A 15,023-nucleotide genomic window follows, 5' to 3' on the forward strand; every position below is an offset into this window, starting at 1 on the left:
AGGGGGGGTGAGAGAGAATATTCAGCAAGCCTCACTTTAAATCAAGATAAAAGACTGAAATGGAAAATAATAGAGGGAACAAACCCCTGGACGGCCCAGGGCCCCTAATGGAAACACATGGCTGAAGGCTGAGGTGTTGTCAGCAGCCAACACTGTGACATTCCTTTTTGATAATCTGGCCTGCCATAAAATTAGAATAGCAAATACCTCCTGACAAAGATGCATGTTCCTCCTCTATTGTGCCATCATAAAAAAAAAAACCCTCCACTGGTGACTCCGAACGCCACAAACTTCAATTTAAATTTACAACGCTGCGAAAAGAGAAGTGATATGCACTCAAAAATTTTAATAACCTATTAAGTTACGACTTCAATTTCATTTTATGAATATTTTCCTTGGGGAGCGCAGCCATCACTGGAGAAAGATAGAAATTTAAAAAAGATAAATAGTGCCATTAATCTACAACATTTCTCTTCCATTATCCCTGAAAATGAGGAGTTATTTTTGCTCAGATCCTCACGTAATTAGCTCCTTACACTTGATTCACTAGCCAGAAAATGACCATGTTCAGAAAATTAAAAATTTGTCATTAAGTGGAATTTAACATAATATCATTTATCTTTATATATTCCTCGGCTGACAAGCGGCAGCCTTGGATGTTGATCAGGCTTTTGTGTCAGAGGCAGTGTAGCATTATGAGAGGAGCAGGACTGTTAATGTGTGCTGGCTTACCAGGTGAATATTGCTGCTTTTAGCTGCTTCAATTCAGAATATTTATCCTACTAATGGTGCTGTCATTTGAAATAGGGACCGGGTAGTCGTGTTGAAATGAGAATAGGACTGAAACACCATGTTACATTGTTATACTCTATTATGAAGACGGATGCAAATACACAGTTATGAGTCCATTTTGGTCTTTAAAGGCAAACGGTGTAGAAAGGATGCTTGATAGATTACACTCACTTTATTTACATTTTCTTATATAAGATTTTTTTTTAAAATGCTGTATCCAACTTCAAAGGGCAAACCTAGTAATTTTTTTATATAATTTCAAAATGGAGGCATAGAAAGCTGGAAAATTAATGGTTTTAAACCAAAGTTATTGGTTTTTGTTTTTACCTGTGTACTAATTTAGTAACAATGTAATTTCTATAAAGAATAGTTTAAAGGTATTTTATTTTTATTTTGTTGCAGTGAAGGTGATTTTTTGGTTATTACGGGGTAGCCTACTATGCATTCAAACCAATAATGTATATTTTTCATCAAAGATCATATCAAAGAAAATAATAAATGACCAGCATAATAGAAATCCTGCTGGAACTTACCTTTGGTTTTGGTGTGCCACCCCAAAGATTTTCAGTTGCCCCGATGAAAAATATCTGGGGGTGCCACTGGAGTCTGGGTGCTAACCATGGATTCTGAAGTTTCGCTATATGTACATCCACTGGCCACACCAACCATCTTCCTGTGACTCTGTTGTGGCAGATAATTATAGTGCTTTACTAACTCAAAAAGTGATGCCTCTCAGCCGAACCTGGCTCGTGATTACATCCGCTACCATGACACAATTGGGACAAAATTCTAGTGATATATAAATGTCTCTGTCTGTCTCTGCCGCAAACACTTGGATCTACTGTTGCACTCGATGACCGTGCTGTGTTCCAGGCCGACAGAGTGCAGGACTACAGCGGGACGAGGAGACGTGGACTCTATGTTTGTAACATCGATGCTCGGTGCTCACACACAGTCAGAGTTGATGGATAGTTTGTTGAACTTTTAATATGAAAACCACATTATCATCACCATCTTGTTGCTGCTGCCTACCTACATCCTGACGCAGATTTAAAACACGCCCTATGTGTTTATGCATATTTGTATATTAATAACTGTATATATGTTCTGTAGCATGAAGGTGAATACAAACTTTCATTTCGTTGTACAACCCTGTGTTGTCTAATGATGAAATAATCTTGTACCCTGTACAGACCACGCGCCAAAAGCAAAGTCAAGCTTGCTTCAACTTTTTGTGTAGAGCCTGGCTTGCTAACGTCTACCTTCATAGTGAAATACTGAATTAATTTTGAATGGGTCCTCCTAAATGTTGTAAAGAGGCAGATGTCTTGAATCACTAAAGACAAATAGGCAGTGCCAATGCAGGACACTGGAGGCCAAAGAAGTTGACAGCATGTCTTTAAGCAATATTAGCCCTCAAATGTTAGTTAACCGCCGCTTTCAGCCCATCAAGAGGCCAAAAACATCCAGAAATGATTATATTCTATCCTCTTTGATAAAAATCATGTTTTCTTTTGGAGAAAAAAAGCCCAGCAGTCAGCAACACTGAAAACAATAAAGCACTTACTGCTATAGAAACTTTCATTAAGGCTCAAGAAGTTAACATTCATTTTAAACACCCACAGTGGAAATAAATGATTGCAAAATAACAAACAAATCCAATAAACACACATTTAAAAATGGTGCAATCAATGACTGAAACATATAGAGACAGATTTGAATGGGACGTTCAGCTCTGTGCTGCTGGCTGCCGTGTGTGGGTTTTGTCATTTACTTTAGTTCAACACAAAAACATGTTGGTCATCATCTCGCAGCACAGCAGGCTATCCATTAAGATCTAATTGATCATCAGAAGGAATGGAAGGAAGAAATGGAGTTGATAATGGTGAGAGAAACCATTTTGTCTCCCTCCCATTACAGAGTAACAACATTCTTGTTTAGTTATTATTCTCCTGTGACTATGAAAACACGAAGTGACGAACCACATGCTGCACTTCTCTATTGAAAAACTTTTATTTCTTTTAATAGAGCTGTGAAAATCGTGTAAAACCTCGAGACGCCTGTAGATAAATACACTGAGAAAGGAATTACACGAAAAACACTTGACAACGTGACAGGAAACAATGCAACATTCACCCACTATTCCAACTCATACAATCGTGTACCACAGCTGAGTTGTTTTGCAATGTGCATGATGTCACGGTACTGAACCAAATTAGGGATACATGTACTACAATGGAGCCTTCACGTCAAGTGGTTAATGCAGGCTCTCGTCACCCATGCCTGCTCCCCTAAAGCAAAAGCACATTACTGCTAGCTTTAAAACTAATAAACTCATTTCATAATAATATGTGCAGCTGGGCTGGTAATAAATCATTACGAGACTCCTTGTTCCCCTGATACAGTATTGAGGCATTGACCCCAATCAAGTGCTTGCAACAAATATTTGGAATTACAGGCTGGAGATGAATAATTTCACCAGATTCAAAGATTCGGTAAGATAAATCACATCGGCCTCTGCTTTAAGAGGAGAACGTCCAACGCATTTTACAACTGCAGAGTGTGCAGTCGATGTGTATTCATCAGAGGTGCATAGAAGGTAGGTTTGCCATGTATTACTTTGCGCAATTCAGGTTTTTAGTGACTATCTACAGTATTTAGTTGATTTCTAAACCTTTAGAAAACCTTGTAATCTCATCGAAAACAAAGAAATCGCTGGATGAAATGTTGTTTTGGAGGGCAAAATGGGCACCATGTTTTGGTGTCATGGTAACAATAATAGACACGGTTAATGTTCAAAGTTTGTTTGAGTTAGGGCATCAAAACCACTTGGTTAGGTTTAGGAAAAGATCAGGGTTTATGTCAAAATAAGCACGTTTGTAAGTTAAAGGGTAACTCCACCTTAGTTTTACAGTTTTACACATTAAAGTGTGTTTATAGGTCTTGTTGAGTACTACTGCATATGTGTAAAAAAAGTAGCATTAAGCCTTTTGTGTGTGATGTCATTCAGTGGCCAGGATGCATTGTGAGTAATGTTTGAAAGAAAATGCCAACCCCAAACATTAACAAACATTCCTGATAAAAGATTGAACAGGCCTTAACCCAAATATGCAAATTTAACTAAATATGAACTCAAGATCCGTCAAATGTTTTGTGTTTAATGTCTCAAATGAAACTTAGTTGTTTCATTAAAATCTTAAATATTACAGCAACATTGAGATGCAACATTTAGGGCTTTAAACTTTGGTCTTTTAAGAATCAAATCCAGTTGTTTCGCTCCATTAGTTGAACAATTACACCATAATCTTCATACGAAAACTTTAGGGGGGCCTTCGGAAAAGCAGCTGTAAAAATGACCTCAGACTTACCTCAGATAAAAGCCAGATATTAAAGATGACATCTTAAGTATGGGAACAGGAAGGCCGGTTGACACACATTGGGGAAGCGTGAACATGGTAGTCAATCACTTGTAATAGCAAAGGAACAAAAGTGCATCCTGAGGACGCGCCAAACTCCAACACACACATTTTTCACCAACCCCTCCCTCTAAACAAAACCAAGCAACCTTACATGCATCTCACATCCATTCAGCTCCCTGGGGTTCAAACCAATCTCTCTTGTCTCCAGCCAGTCTCTCTGCTTCAACCTGCAACAGCCATCAAAGCCATTAATCCATCCGCCGAAGATGACTGTGACTGATTTGGCCGCCAAACAATCAATTTGTATCTCTCTCACTCTCTCTTGCTGGTGCGGATGTACAAAATATCATGAAAAAGTGTCGGTGGTAATAGCTCCACCAGAGTGAAATAATAGAGTAATAAGGCAATCAGCGTTTGACCTTGGAGGACAGCTAATTCATCTGCCCATCTGTCTTAATTATTTCCTCTGAAATGGATACAAAAGACAAACTGAACATTTCATTCGTTCTCAGGTGACAATTTCATTTTTTATCTGCTGGTAATGCCTCCATTTTTGACATGATGCAGCATTTCTTTTGCAATGAATTCTGAAGATCGGTCAACAACACACACCAATACTGAGTAATGCAGCAGCGCCTGGACCTCTATTGGAAGACAGTGATCTTGTCAAGCTTTGAATTAACAATATTACTATAACTATTAATAACTATAACATGTCCTGGTAAGACGACTTACTTTAGGTGAAAAAATGTGCATCCAATTTCCTGGTTAGCTAGCTGCTGTAGCAGGCTAACAGCTACTGGCACTGCTCTCCCATGCCTCAAACTGACTACTTTCAAAGTTACCAAAACTCAAAAATCTCCCGTATTAAGCAAAATTGTGTGCCCGACTGTAGATCTTACCAAAGACGAGAACGTGATGAAGGCTCGTCTTTCCAGGACATCCGTCGCCAGTGGTTTGCAAAGATAAGAAGAGAGGTCGGACCTTTTTTTCTCAGGTAAAGTATCAAGCTAGCTAAATTAGCGTGTAAGTTAGCTGGCGTAACGTTAGCTTACACTGATAATAACCTGTGTAGCTCCGGTTGCGTCCACGTTTTTTATGCAGTTGGTTTGTAGGCTAAAGGGAACCCTGTAACATAACAAAAACCAAACCATCTCTTATTTAATTAAAGAGAAAGTTTGCTGGCAGCACTACAGGCATGGTAGGAAGCACGGAGAAATACAAAAAACACCCTGGCTAGCTAACTGCACAGGGCCTTCCTCTAGCTTTTACCCTCACTGGGGCTTATAAATATATATATATATATATATATATATATATATATATATATATATATATATATATATATATATATTGCGATTATCATTAAGTTCTTTCATCAGCTGTGTTGTTAAGAGCATTTTAGTAAGGCCAAACTAATAAGAGATGCTTGCTCTTGTCTTGATTTATTAAATTTGACGTCCTTTATTAAAAACATTGTGTGAAGTTGAGCTCCCACATTTGATAAACTGATCATTTTCAGTTGATGTGAGGACTGAAGTGTCCGGCTTTTAACTTTATCGGGGCAATAAAACTGAAACTGTGGCTCTGTCTGTCCTTCAACACTGAATCACTCAAGGCTTAAACTGTCTGCTGTCAGCTACAAAGTGCTGCTGAGCAGCAGTTGGAAGCACTTGTAGCTTGTCAGTCTCAGTTGGTCTCCATCAGCGGGAGTTTTTGAGAGTCTGACAGATGATTCAACATGTAGGTTCAGCGCTGGCTGTCGGTCAGCGGAGGGCAGAGGCAAGCCAGTCCGTGTTTGACAGCTTTAAATGATGCCGTGGGAGGCAGGAAGAACTAAGCTTTTCTTGAAGACGACTGCTTTGCCTTTATGTGCTCCCTCACATCCTCCGTTTTATCTTCTGACATGCATGATTTTCTTTTAGTCTGAGATAACAATAGCACACTGTAGCTCGTGGCGCTGACATTTGATTCTCAGGTTTTTTGTTCGATCGTTTTTCTCTCAGTCATGTTATCTAGTTACGAACGTGTGATCTACCTAGTTATGACCTTTATGTGCTTTCTACGGACATTGCATTTCCAAAAAATCTGATTTTTGGGATGTTATTGTCTTTGATAAAACAATAACAGGAAGCAACCAAACTCTACTCTACCACAATATTCTTTTGAAATCATTAGATAATTTTAAGCTTGACATTTTGAAAGTGTTTTAGGCTATATATTCTCAAGGTTTACTTTTATTTCATATCAGTATGGTTCCAATTAATCAAATAAAGCTGTTTTGGAATAGAAATTATGCTTGAATGCAACAAAAACTTTAAAAAGAGATTTTTGTATTTTGTGAAATCAGTTGACTTATTTTTTCGTCAACATTTGGTTTGTTCCTCTTTTATATTCTTATGTTATTGTCGTATTTCCTCTTTATTTTATAATGTAGACCCAAGAAAACTAACAACAACAAAAATAATGGAAGTCAATGGGGGTGATAAAGAGATAAGGAATAAAGAAAAACGGGGAAAAACATGGAATTATAACTCAATTCGCAATTCTCAAACTTGTATTTGCAATAAGACAAAATTAGACATTTAATCTCCTAAAAATCCTCGTTCAGCCGCGTTTACATGTGTAAAACAGAGCATCCGACATAGTTTTTGTTGTGTAAAATCTTAGAAATAGATGTTTGTATTTTGTGAAATCAGTCGTTTGTGTTTGGCTGAAATTGATGTGATTTTTTATTTTTGTTGTTTATTTTTCAATGTAGAGCCAAAGAAGACTAACAAACACATAGTGGAAGTCAATGGGATGATAAAGAAATAATGAATAAAAAGTTGAGTCTTATAAACCATTTACTAACCAATTGTAAAGAATTATTAACATCGGTTTCAGCTTTATAATCGGCATCCAAATGTTTATAGATGAACCACTCTGTATTTATTAACCATTTACAAAGTATTATAAACATCAGGTGCAACTTTACAATAAAAAATGGTTTATACAGCATTTCATTGTTTGTTAACAGTCAAATTAATACTATTAACTGATGTTTAATTAACTGTTGATTTAAGTGTAACCCTGTTTTTTTTGGCTTATACCAGTAGTTTAATTACTGACCTCACAACATCACTGCAATTTAAAGCAGAAGCATGTAGCCTCCATTCAGAGAATTCATGGAAAGAAAACAGCACAAAGCTTTTTTGCATAATAATCCCAGTTCAAAGCTAAAGAGGGAAAAAGGCATTTGGCAGGTTGGGCACAGATCATAGCTGTGAGCGCGATATAACCCTGTGTGATGCTGGGCTCCCAGCAGCCGTGCAGATAAAGCAGCTCATAGCGAGCCACGCGAGAATGCAAAGCAGGCCATCTGATAGCAGAGAGCAGAAGGTAGGAAGGAGGCATGTGTCTGGGAGAGGCAGCCGAGGAGCATTTGTCAGGAGACAGTGACAAAAGGGGGTTGAAGGGGCCTTGCTCGACGCTATTCAGAGACAATTTGTAAGCCCGGCTGTTGAAGCCAGGCCAAAGACTCGCGAACAGCTGGAGCCCTGCCGTGATTGATAAATGTGGGCCTCCAAGAACTTCATTTTGATATGAATGAAGACAAAAGCGCGACAACATTCTGCGAGTGTTTAATATTACCGTCATTAAGTGGCGACAGTGGACAAACGCCCTGTCCTCAGCTGGGGATACACAACGCCAAAAGGGAGGTCAGTACCCCCTGGTAATTAACATTTTTATGACAAAATACACTTTTTGGAGCAGATTTGTAATTAATTCAGGTTTCAAGCTGAGTGATTAAAAGGACATTTAATCAGGATTAGACGGTTTTTGGAATACACCGAGGAATAATTAACAAAAAAACATAAACATTTATAGCGGTAATATAAAAGATCTTTTCCACCACTGAGATAGTGTGTAGGCTTTCTTTTATATGTGTCAAAAATAACTATAATAACAGTAAACACACCACCAGTTTTGTCTTATTTTAATATCCACCACAAAATCTTGAGAAAGTTAAATTTTTGGATGCTTACAAACGCAGATCGAGGCCTCTCTTTTTCTCACACTGATATGTTTGAACACTAATCTAATTACATTGCAGGCAGTTTGTCATGCTAATCACGCAATAACCAAATTTCAACACGTATTGACAGCAGCGCCGTGAAAAGAGTTTGGCTGCTTCTCTTCTCTGTCACAGGCTTTTGCAGATGTTGTGACCCATGCTGCCATGGGTCATTGGGAGCGAGGGTGACCAGCTATGATCCGTTCACTTACTGGGTTCACTGACTTTTAAACCTGCTGGAAACATCTTTATCAACAGCTTGTTTTTATTTGTTTTCTTATCACATCGTGTTATTCAAAGTGAAGTTTTTAGATTAAAGCAGGCAGGCGGATGAAACCGAATGAGGTAATCCTTTTTTCTTATTGATTATGCTTTTTCCGAATAAGCTGTTTTATCAACAGGGTTTCCCCATCTACTTTTATTGAATTGAGAGTAAACTATGCACATTCATCCCTGACCTATTTAATGGCTGGATTGTGCCAAAGACCTCCGCAAAGGAAAATTGAAAAGTTTTCCATCATTAAGTGATATATATGGCTGTGACCGGAGTCCATAAAAATTGGGAATTGTTCTATTCTAATTTAAAATTCCATTTCAGACACTCCTCACGGTGACAAAGGAGAACATCCATCCAGTAACACAGTCGAGAATTTGCTGCCAGGATTCACGATGAATGAGTGAATATTGATGAAGTTGAAAAACTCCGCCGGGTCCCTTTTTCTACATCACTCCAGTGGAGGATGGGATGGAGGAGTAGGGGGGAGGGCGGGCGTAGACATGGGTTTCCATGGAGAGAGGCACCTTTCTTCAATATTCAGAATCCCAGTGTTCTGTGCCGAGTCTCAAAAGGAGATCAATCTCACTTTGAAGCACTGGGGGCTTCATTTGTTTGTGAAGGATGTGAGGTGCTGCCTAAATGACTATGCCAATTCTTCAAAACCCACTTGCAGTTGACACTCGGTGCCTCTGCATTCATTGTTTTTTTTTTTTTTTTGGGAGGGGGCTCAAGTTCGCAGACACATGATTGAATCCGGCCCACTCGCTGAAAGGGCTCGCTCAGGATAAAGATCTGAGCGCTCGGAAGTCGGATTCGTTCCTCAATCGAGAACCTCCGATATTGTAAAGACCACAAAATGAACCAAAAGCAGGAGGAATTGTGTTCATGCAGAAGAGAAAATCTGCAATAAATGTGTTCAATTTTGGGAGTCTTTTTTGGAGTTAAACGTAAAGGAAAAATTATAATTATTGTATAGTATATTGACTGTGTAGACTTGATTATTAAGCATTTTAAAATGATGGTTATGCAGCACAGACCAGACGAACGTCTCCTACAGAGCTTGACAGAATTTTGATGTGATTTAATTTTATTTATTGCTTGTAGGACGTCTGAATCTACAAAAGTATCCATAAAGAATGAATTTGCATCTTAAGTAAAAAGAGTAAATCCCAAAACCCAAAAATACAAAACAGTTATTCCAATTACCTTAATTAAGTCATAATGAAGTCCATTTTTCTTCATTATGTAATCTACTTAGTTACTTCTAGGCTAATGAAAACTAATGAAGACATGCAAACCAAAAAAAACCCCAAAATGAAAACTTTTTACTTTTACTTAAGTATTATTTTTATACCAGTAGTTTTGCTTTTATATGAGTAAAATCACAGTAATGTTTGTATACTTGAGTACAGATTTCCTGTACTCTTCTGATGATAAATTACTTTTGAGCACAAGTTCCAGTCCAGAACACCTTGAATTCCTTCATAATCTTTGCAAAGTAAATGATTGGTTTACCTTTGGTGACTTCTTTATTGCACCGCACTTCCACCGACTTTCTGTCTTAGTTCTGTGACAGCGATGACATTTCATCCGTCAGTTTGTTTTCTTTTGCTTGTTTTTCTCTCCTCGTGAGAAAAATGTGATCTCTTGCCTCTATTGTGCTTTTACAGTCTGATCTTAGGTCAAAATCTGCATGCAAAAACAGTTTCTTGTGAAATAATGGTTCAACAGGAACTCTGAAGCAGAGTGATTGGTCAACAAAAGCTAAAAAAAAAAAAAAAGAAAAGAAAGAAAAAAAGACAATATTTATGTTATTATTAAAATTTTGCCTGGATCTGGAAACGTGTCTCTAAAAAATAAGAATACCATTTTAGACAAATAAGACGAGTGTGCAAGAAAGCTAGCTAGCTTAGTTGAGTTTAGTTTATTTCTTTGATGTGGACATTACAGTGACATTTACATTGCAACATACAATCATGCACAAGCACCAGATGCAATGCTCTGCTTTTTAAAATAACAATTAAACACAAGTTATCAGAAACTATTTATAGGCTCTACTTAGTCACTTGAAAACATGTTGTGGGGACGACAGGGATCTGTTTCATTGTCGTTTGTCTCTGAATTCAGAATCTCCTGACTGCAGAACAACCTTTGGATATGAATAAAAAAGACTTGAACTTTGACCTTCATATGACAGGTTACATATATTCATTTAAAGCTGTTTATCTTGTTTTCCTCAGTCCAGTTTTGGGGATATGTCACAACAACGTGAGTCTAGCCGGTGGAGACGGACATAAATAAGTCCTCCCTCGGTCGCCGCTGCTTAAGTAGCAGCGCGTCAAGCCATTCTTCTCACAGTTTTAGCAGTGCAATGGTCCATGCGGTTCCCTCACAGTGTGTTTAGAAGAGGACCCTCCATGTCTGCTCAGTTGTGCCTGGTTTACCAACACTATTGATTGCAGGTGATGTTCTGGACAGAGTCCATCTGACCTCTGGAGGGGCTTAAATACATCATTGTCCAGAGAGAGACCTCCTGAGACCGTGGTTATACTGTGTGTGCAGCCCTGCGCTTCACTCCCAGACACACTGATAAAGTGGCAACAAAAAGAGTCAACAGGACACATGGATAAGCACTTCTTACTCCTTTACAGTGGCTCTGCAAAATCTAAAAATACAGCTGGAGGACAGATAACTATGTTGGGAGATAGTCTGCTCCTCAGTGAAGCAGCGACACGTCTTATATTTGTCTTTTTTCTCAAAGTTTGGACTTTATAAATGCGATACGAAAAGCTACGGCCGAGCTGCTTTATGTACAGTATGTTGTGAAGTCGGCACACTTCAGACAATCTCGCTCTCTCTTGTCACAATCACGCTGATCTGCTCTTCTCGTCGCCTTGCTGTGAATTCTAATTGGCGTTATTAATCAGCAATCATGTTAACACTCTCCCTAATCTGTGTGGCAAGCTCTTGCTCCATACACACCTCAGAGCCATTGATGGAAATCCAATGAGACATAGGTTTACCTGCCATGAAAGTACCTCAGCAGCAGTCATCAACACATTGTGGGGAGTGAGGGGGGAAGTACACTTTAAATTAATTAACATCAGACCTCTTGTAGCACTTCATTTCTGTAAACAAACATTCTAATATGCGGTAATTAATTAGATATGCCAAGCTTCCTTTCTGCTCCTCGTGCTGATGTTTCTTCTTGCAGCTCAGTTTTTTGGGTTAAATTTGAGGTTTTATCTTCGGTGAGGGTTCAAAACTGGAGGAGACGTCAGTCACGAAGGAGATGTAAGAGTTGTGTTTGTTGACTAATAGTCTTCTTTTTTTAGTAAAGATGATTTGTTTTGCCTTTAAGGGACAGAGTGAGGTGAAGAGGCAGGCAGGAAATGGGTAGAGAGAGAGGGGCATGACATGCAACCAAGGTCGTCGGCTGGAGTCGAACCAGCGAGAGCATGTAAGAGTAAATCATTTCAAAATTTGGTCATGAACATTAAATTGATTGGAGATGTGGGAATTCTAATCCACATGAGGAAAAAATACAATTTTATGGGAAATATTCATTCATTTAAAAACAAAAAGACTTGCACATTTTATATGTGACGCTTTTTTTACCTCCACATGTTAAAATGTTAAACATTCACATGTGAAGAAGCAAATTTCAAGTGATTAAATGTGCAATGTTATGTTTTCAAGAGCCAATCACATGCAGATGTTTGTGATTCACATGTGAAAATGTAAATTCCAGATGTGGAAATGTTTACATGTGGGAAAAAAGTCAATTTCTTGTGAAAATCACCAGTTCACGCGTGGCGTTTTCTTTTCACATGTTAGAATTTGAGTTCACATGTTTAAATAGCCAATCACGTGTAATCTAAATTTCTTATGTGAACCTTTTTGATTCGTAAAAAAAATTAGAATTTGTGAAACGTGACGGTATTTTACTTTAAAGCTAAAATCTAGTACATGTGAAATGTGCAAAGGCAAATTTTATGTGATTTCATGTGCAATGTTTTGTTTCCACATGTGGTAATTTTAATACGAACAATATGAAATCTGGGTTTTCACATGGCAAAGTTCACATATGATATTTAATAAGGGTCGCCATTACATTATTCAAAGGCAGAAATTGTCACGATATTAAAGGCCTAGTCCCTATTTTCTTTTTCTCGACCATATGCATTTAAGATCATTTCACATACATGAATTGAAAAGTTGTTATAATGATGTATGATCATGATTTAAATTACATTTTTTGAACATTACTGATACAAACAAACCTTCACAAGCATCAGAACACACCAATAACTTCTAACTTATTATAGTTGTTTACCTGTTTTGTAGTGTTAGGCCCCGATAGCAGGTTTGAATCCTGTGTTGTGAGTTTCGTGGTTGGTGTCGCCCTTTCGTTTAATGTTTTTGCACAAAAAACAAAACTTATTTGTGAGTTTATTTCTCGGCGACACTCATTCCAAAAGCAAGGGCCCCACTTTTTCTGTTTTCCTGATTTCCATTTCATATCTGCAACACTCACACGCCCGGCTCTGCATGATAGCTGCTCATGGGTGATGATTTTCGAATCGATTTGCCATTCTCACAAACGAAGGGCACAAAAGGCTGAGCAATCAGTCCAAGGCTGGCTGCTTTTGGCCCAGAGAGAGGAGAGATACTCTGTGAGTGGAGGGCAAGCATGGCTGATCTGAATCATGAAGAATAATGTTTAGCCTGGCAGATGATTAGGGATGTTAATTTTTTTGGAGGGGGGTGGGGGGCAAAGGGGGCTGGCACTTGGTGATGTCACTTTGGCTATCTGAACAATCTGGCAGGGCCGATCCTGGCGAAACGCTGCTCAATTTGCTGGGGCTCCTGCTCCATTTGCCTGTTAATGAGCACTGTTGTTGGAGGTACCCATGTGTACCATGTCATGAGGCTAGCAGGCAGCACCTTCACCTGACGCTCTGACCACAGAGGAAAATGGCAGCCGCCGTGACAGATGTTTTCGCAGTCCTGGGGAGGGAGCCATGGGAGACCTGTACAGTCAGAGGGCCCGGATATATCGGCGGCAACAACTGCCACAACATGTGTCTGCCTCGGTGTACATCCAGCACGCGCCGAAAACAAGGAGTCAGCTCTTTTCTTTAAAACGAAACAAAACGACAAGTGTGGCTGAATAGAAACAACACGGTTATTTAGATATTTAAAGTATGTGTATGATAATGTGCTGTTTCCCGGTGTGTGATTCAGAGGGAGGAGCGCTCAGTGTCACAGGATGGATGGCCGGGGTAAAGTCATTACGTCACAGCATGACAACAGCACTTAATTACTAATGAAAGGGTGAGCTCTCCACAGTCCACTTCTGCTTAATGAATCCAGGACTAAAGGACCGTACCAGTGACATTGATTGTTTTTGTTTACATAACCACTGGCTGATTAACAAACTACGCTTCTTAAAATGTCTGATTTTCTCCTTTTTTTATGTGTTTTTCATTTTTTTTGGCAATTTTAATTGTAAATATGTGAGATAATTTCTTACAAGGGGTCTCTCAATCGAAGCAAAATAAAATGAAAGACAAAAGTAGCACGGGATCATGGGAATTGTAGTCAAACAACCACCAGAAAATCTATCTACATGAATATGACCACCGTTGCCTTGAGCAAACTTAAGGGATTTCTCTGGTTTTGGATATTTTTGGAAACATTTTGGATAAAACACACAACCTAACAAAATGCACAACAAAGGTCTGGTCGTTTTTTAGACATTTTAATCCAGAAATTTTACATATTATGTCTTTAACCTTTAGTGGTAGCAGACTGTGGAACCAGACGAAAGAGCAAGATGACATTCAACAAATGTCAACGGCTGGAATTAAACCACATCATTACGTGGTATGCCATCTCAAACCGAGTTTGTGGTGACAAACTGGGTAAGGAGCATTTTAAGCCAAAGCATGATGTTTTCCTAACTAAACCCAAGATGCATAAGTATAAAGTTGTGACAAGAGCTTAATGTAGCTTAAAGAGATGTAAAGTTTTAACTTATCTGTGGTTTTGTAGAAACATACTCAGCTAGCGTTAATTCTGCCGATTGTGTCGGGCTACCGGGGTGTTTTGTTGCACACCCTCTTAATGACAGAAGCACTGATCTGAAATAAATATAAATATAGCGTGATTCAGATTTTTATGCTTCTCTATCCCCTTAGCCATCTCGTGACCCCTCAGAGGGTCCTGACCCCCAGGCTTGGACCCCCCACTATAAACAGCCATTGGTTTCCATTCGTTTTCTTATGGCATGAAAATCAATTGACATAGTCTTGAAACTCTTGGAGCTTAAGCTGTGTAATTCATCACTGTGAATGCTGTCAAATCAAATATAATGCGGTGAATGATTCAAAAAGCCTGCTGAATGATTTTCATACCATTTGGAAATCAATGGAAATCAATTGCTGTCTGGAAAGTAGGAAAAAGGCATTAAGAA

Source organism: Pagrus pagrus (assembly GCF_965226575.1).
Source record: "Pagrus pagrus genome assembly, chromosome: 21".
In the NCBI taxonomy this organism is placed as follows: Eukaryota; Metazoa; Chordata; class Actinopteri; order Spariformes; family Sparidae; genus Pagrus; species Pagrus pagrus.